Raw genomic sequence first — 6,450 nt, 5'->3', positions numbered from 1 at the left:
CAGAGAATTAATATTTCAAACAGGTTTCACAATTTTGAATAACTCTGGAAGATGTATCAAAGGCGCAAAGTAATGTTCATACAACAAATTATTAAGATATGCTCGAGGATCAATTTACACACAAGTATCGTGAGAAGAATAACAAAAGAGACTCGTTATGTAAACCACGCTTACTTCGTACCCTTTATAAAAATAGAGACTTTTCTGAGAGTGTCTCCTCGTCCTTAATAGTGGTGGCGGTGGTAGAAATTGCATGAATTTTAAGAAGCTGACACTGGCGTTGCAACAGCAAGAAGCTTAAACGCCGCAGACCATGTGAAGAGACAGCCTGCAAAGCTAAATAAGTATTAGAAATTGTACCTTGAAACTTTCCCTTCCCTTATTAAGACGAACACTGAGACGTTTAATGTAATTTGGAACACTTGGCGCAGTTATGATTACATCGGCCCCTGCACACAGTTGATCACATGTTTGGTTAGAGGATTACCGGGAGGAGACAGACTTAGACGTGGTGGCTCTGAACGGCACCGAATTATTTGAAATATTCAGGCAAATTTACTGTGTCTACTTTTTTTTCTCTGCAGCTTGGTAGTGATATACACATATATAAAACCGTACATTCTTAGTTCACATGAGTCATATTTTCCAAAGTTGACTGCTGTGACTTTTCCTTTTGCTTAAACCTTTCACTACTAAAACGAATATTTTCCTTTAGTCTTCCTATAACTTTTTTTAAACACGTGATACAGTCTTAAATAGTTCTGTAACTTTATAAAAATACAAAAGTAACTCTCTCTCTCTCTCTCTCTCTCTCTCTCTCTCTCTCTCTCTCTCTCTCTCTCTCTCTCTCTCTCTCTCTCTCTCTCTCTCTCTCTCTCTCTCTCTCTCTCTCCTCTCTCTCTCTCTCTCTCTCTCTCTCTCTCAGGGTACACGTGATGTAACTGCGATACGATTTAAGATTTTACATTCCTTTCTATGACATTCGCGTGTCTCGCTTTTGTAACGACTCGGCCTAATAAGATTTGGGATTTTTTTATCTCCTTTTATGTCTACCTGTGTTTCCGTCTTGTTTTATACTTTCCTTCTCTTTTCTTATCAGATAGAATTTGTAACGGCATCCCGATAGGCTATTCTCTTTCCTCCCGTTCACGTACCCTACACTTTCCTTGACTGCTGACTGGACCTAGATACTATGATGATGAAGAGGAATTATGGCAGAATTAGTTTAGCTTCAACATTACTTTTTTTTTTCGGGGGGGGAGAGATGAAGGACTGAGGAGAGGGAGAGAGAGAGAGGGAGAGAGAGAGAGCTGAAGGGAGCCATGGGGATTTTGAAACTTTTTTTTTTTGAGAGGAATGGAATGGAAAAGTTTGAGGAACACTATCATCAATACCTGCTGATATTTTTTATTACCTTACTTAGTAATGTAATGTATTTATGTATCGTTGTTTATTAATGTACTAATTTGTATTTGATTAGGCTAATATTAGGTCGTATCTGGATGGTGTGCCTGTTGTCTGTCCTCAGTAACGCTGTAGCAGGGTACTAAGGTTCTCTCTCTCTCTCTGTCTCTCTCTCTCTCTCTCTCTCTCTCAGACCATAGTATGCAGGCATCGGCTTTACCGTTACGTGCCAGCGGTAATTCCCTCCCGGCGCGCCTAATTTAGATACCCGTGCGTTTCTCGGAAGAAAATGGATCACTTTAAAGAAAATTTGAGAGACTGGCTGGGGTAACGGTAGGAACATTAGTATTCTAGTATTCCTTGCTTCCCTCCTCCTCCTCCTCCTCCTCCTCCTCCTCCTCCTCCTCCTCCTCCTCCTCCTCCTCCTCTTCTTCCTCTTCCTCCTCCTCCTCTTCCTCTGTATGACTCCAGGCCGTGCTGCACAAGGGCGGTTTAATAAAGACTGAATACGATTTTGCAAAAGTGGGTATGTTGAGAAATACGGTATATGCTGTACTCTCTCTCTCTCTCTCTCTCTCTCTCTCTCTCTCTCTCTCTCTCTCTCTCTCTCTCTCTCTCTCTCTCTCTCTCTCTCTCACCTGTATGTTTAGCTGTGAAAATACATCTTACAGTAACTAACTTCCCAGGTTGTTCATGATCTATATGTGCAAATATGACATTGACGTGGAAATTACAAGAAAATAACCGCTACCGTAGTGAAGTCAGGAGTAAAAATGCAAAAAAAAAAAAATGAATTCACGAACTAAATGAAAAGGAAGACCGACAAGAGAGAGAGAGAGAGAGAGAGAGAGAGAGAGAGAGGGGAAATAAAACAAGTTAGCACCAGTACTGTACATCTCCCATTCCCCTTCCTGTCTTATTACAGCATAGTTTTAAATGACGCAAATGTTTCTGTAAGGGAGGAGGGGGGAGATTTATGAGTTGGAGGCCGTGCAGCAGCGAGGTGATGGAGTGAGGGGTTGCAAGTGATGAGGGAAGGACTGTGCAAGGTTATTCGCATGTACAGCACTCTCTTCATCCTCTGCTCTCCAGCCCTCTCGTTCCCTTCCCCTTTTCTCTCTTGGGAAACATTCATCCAATCCTACATTGCTCTACGGTTATTAAGTAAGTCTGACAGAGAGAGAGAGAGAGAGAGAGAGAGAGAGAGAGAGAGAGAGAGAGAGAGAGAGAGAGAGAGAGAGAGAGAGAGATTTACTTGCTAGAATGATGATGTTATATTAATGAGCGTGCGTACATTAGCTAAAACGTATATGGTAACACTATCTTCCTCCTCCTTCTCCTCCTCCTTGTTAGAACTTGTTACGAACGTGTGTGTGTGTGTGTGTGTGTGTGTGTGTGTGTGTGTGGAACATGTGTATTGATACGTAATCATTTAAACAGTCTTGTATATGACATGGATGTGAGTACAGGTGACCAGGTATGGTTTAAGTTAAAGTGTGTACCTGGTGTGCTGTTCGGAGCTTGTTATGTACCTCCTTCTGACTCAGTTTATTTCAGTTATACACAATTAAGTAATATTCAAGAAAAAGTGAAGTGCAATGAATGTAATAATGGATGCTTTATAATCGGTGATCTTAATTGTCGTCTGGGAGTATCGGTAAATGACCTTCCTGCAGCCTTGGGCTATCACCAGTACTCATACCCAAACCTACCTGACCCTGTGACCACACCAAATGATAATGCTGCAGCTATGTTGGGTATATGTGTAGACGAGCAGTTGTTGGTTGTTAATAATATGAAAACAAGTGATGCACACTTCACGAGTAAGAAGACGTTTAAGAGAGGAGGGGAGTGGATATCAGAGTTAGATACTTGCATCATATCGGAGAACTTGGTTAAGTATGTAAAGCATTTTGAGGTAATAGATGGTGAAAATTTGCCATCTGATCACGCACCAGTAGTCATGTCATTACAACCTCCCTCCCCTTGTCTGGATAGCGTGGCAGCCCGGGCAGGTGACCTGGGTAAACACGGAGCCGAATGTAATCACCTACTGACTGCTAGGCAGTCACTTGTAAAGCCACCTTTAATGTCTAACAATATCAATCAAACTTTATTTATGTCAAATATTACCGAAGTTGACTTAGAAATGCAGATACGCGATGATGTCAATGTAACTGCATCGAATCTGTCAGAAGTACTGTACAGGTGTGCGCGTGATAGTAGTGGGCATGACCACCGTGAGGAGAGAGTGGTGCAGGCTGGACACGGCAGTGACAGGTGGCACACAATGATACAGGAAAATGATGATGCCAAACTATGGAGTGCTATTAATTGGCGAGGTGAACTGACGGACACTGCTTTTAATGAAAACACTAAGCCAAGTGACGACACATTTAAAACGTATTTTGAAGATATATTTAATCCTCCAAACACTGTATACCCTGACCTGAACGATCTACACTCACAAATTACTATTCCTGTATTAGATGAACCTATTACGACTAACGAGGTAGACACCCAAATAAAGCAATTAAGGTCTAATAAAGCTAGTGGCCCTGATGGCATACCTCCTGTTTTGTTTAAATGGTTGCCTGCATCCTGGATATTGTTCATTGCCACATTATTCAACTCAGTATTCATGAGTGGTTCATACCCTGACAGTTGGATTAATGCTAAGATGTTTGTGATATTCAAACGTGGTTCAAAGCTACTACCAAGTAATTATAGACCTATTAATGTAATCAACAGCGTGGCTAAACTGTATGATATGGTGTTGTGTGCACGACTCACCCAGTGGTTTGCACCACACCGAGAACAGGCAGGCAGCCAGGCGGGCCGAGGATGTACTGAACATTTACTAACACTTAGATTGTTGATGGATGTTGCCAGAAGAAAGAAATTTAAATTATTTATAACGTTTGTCGATTTTAGACGAGCCTATGATTGTGTCCCTAGGATTGATTTATTTACATGTCTGAAGCAAATGGGATGTGGGGTGATAATGCTGTTAGCGTTAGCTGGTATGTACAAGTATACTAACAGTATTATAGGAACTGCATTAATTGCCACTAGTGTGGGTGTGCGGCAGGGTTCCCCTACATCCTGTGTGCTTTTTAGTATATATGTCAATGTAATGATTCAAATGATCAAACAAAGATGTCCTTTAGACGGCTTTCTGTCATGGTTGCACATATTAGTGATGATGGACGACACTGTATTATTGTCAACAACTAGAGAAGGAATGATAAGGAAAATAGAGATTCTACATGATTTTTGTAGCTCACACGGTATGGTGGTTAATAATGACAAAACAAAATTTATGGTGGTAAATGGTAATACTGAAGATAAAGAAATGATATTGTGTCAGGATATGCGAGTAAGTTACTGTACTAGCTATATATATTTAGGTAGTCCCTTCACTGATGACGGATTAGCCTCAACAGCTGTAAAGCTTCATGCAAACAAAAAGATGTGTCATGTTTTAAAATTTATATCTTTTATCAATAGGAATAATGATGTACCATTTTATATTAAGAGAAGAGTTTTTGATGCTTGTGTTACTACTTCGGTGCTATATGGATGCGAATCGTGGCTCAGCTGTGACTTAAAACCTATAGAGAAACTATACAAATGGTGCATAAAGGAATTATTAGGTGTGAGAATAACTACTAATAATGACATTTGCATGGTGGAATTAGGTTTACCCTCACTTAAAGCGCTTGTTAAGGAAAAACAAAGGAAATATTTTCATAAAGTGTGGACAGAAAGAAACGATATAGTTGATGACCCGTTGATGCACGTACTGAGGTTAGTGTTAAATTACAACGATCAAGTGTCTAGGTATATCACAGATATGACTATAAATGATTTTAACGATGTGGAAGATGCCAAGCACAGAATGAGACTTAATATTAGGAATTCGTTGTCAAATAGGTTGACCTTTTATAAACAAATTAACCCGAATCTAATAGTACATGATATATACACAAGAAGTACTAGAGTGAACGAGATAGAGCGTGTGTCATGGACAAGACTTCGTCTCAGTGCTCATTCCCTGGCGGTAGAAACAGGTCGCTGGAACCGTCGGGGACGTGGTCGCCTTCCCATGGAGGAGAGGCTGTGTCCCTGCGGCCTCGTGCAGACCGAGACACATGTCATCGAGACTTGTCCCTTGTCTTTGACCCTTAGATTAACATATAATGTCACAACTGTTCATCAATTGTTGGTAGACAGAACTGATTATGATAATGTGTGTTTTATAGTGCATAAATTATTAGCGTTGTTTAAGTGATAAAGTTATGTATGCATCTCCAAGTCTTAAGATGTTACCCCCGTAGTGTGATGTTTGCTGGATTCCTGCCCCATCTTTAACGATTATTTTAGGTGTTTTACTTATTTTTACTATTGCATTTGTGTTTTAAATGTGTTATAAAAGTTTTAATGTATATCATTCGCATAGTGCTATTAAGAGAAGTTACTGTATTTTGGACCAGAACTGTATGTATTTTAAATTGTATAATTTTTTTTTTTTCCTGTGGTCAATAAACTATCTGAATCTGAATCTGAATCTGTGTGTGTGTGTGTGTGTGTGTGTGTGTGTGTGTTCGAAGCATCCTTCCTCTCAGTCTCTCCTTCTGCGTGCCGTACTGAAGCGAAAAAGAAAGAAAAAAACAATCTTAGCTCAAAGGGAAACTTATTCCATCCAAAACACAGCTTCACCCGAAAGCCCAGAAGTACTAAACGCAGAATTTAACACCACATGGCTCCTGCTCGTCGATCCTTTCAAGCAGCGCCGCTATCAATACAACTTCAAAGGGATAATACTTACCGCAGCCATCAACATATTCATGGCTGGGCGCGGCACACTCACTGGATGTTCCGCTTTGCCTATTTTCTCTCCTTATTCTGCCCCGCTCTGCTATTGTTGCCGCTGCTCCCAGGCTGATGCACTCGTTTATATTCACATTTAATTCAAGATGGTGGGAACGAGTGCGCACCTAGCGAAGGGTAAAGGTTACCTGGTGGTGTTCGTGGTGGTGGTGA

The sequence above is a fragment of the Scylla paramamosain genome, unplaced genomic scaffold (assembly GCF_035594125.1).
Source record: "Scylla paramamosain isolate STU-SP2022 unplaced genomic scaffold, ASM3559412v1 Contig106, whole genome shotgun sequence".
NCBI lineage: Eukaryota > Metazoa > Arthropoda > Malacostraca > Decapoda > Portunidae > Scylla > Scylla paramamosain.
This window is presented reverse-complemented; position numbering follows the sequence as displayed.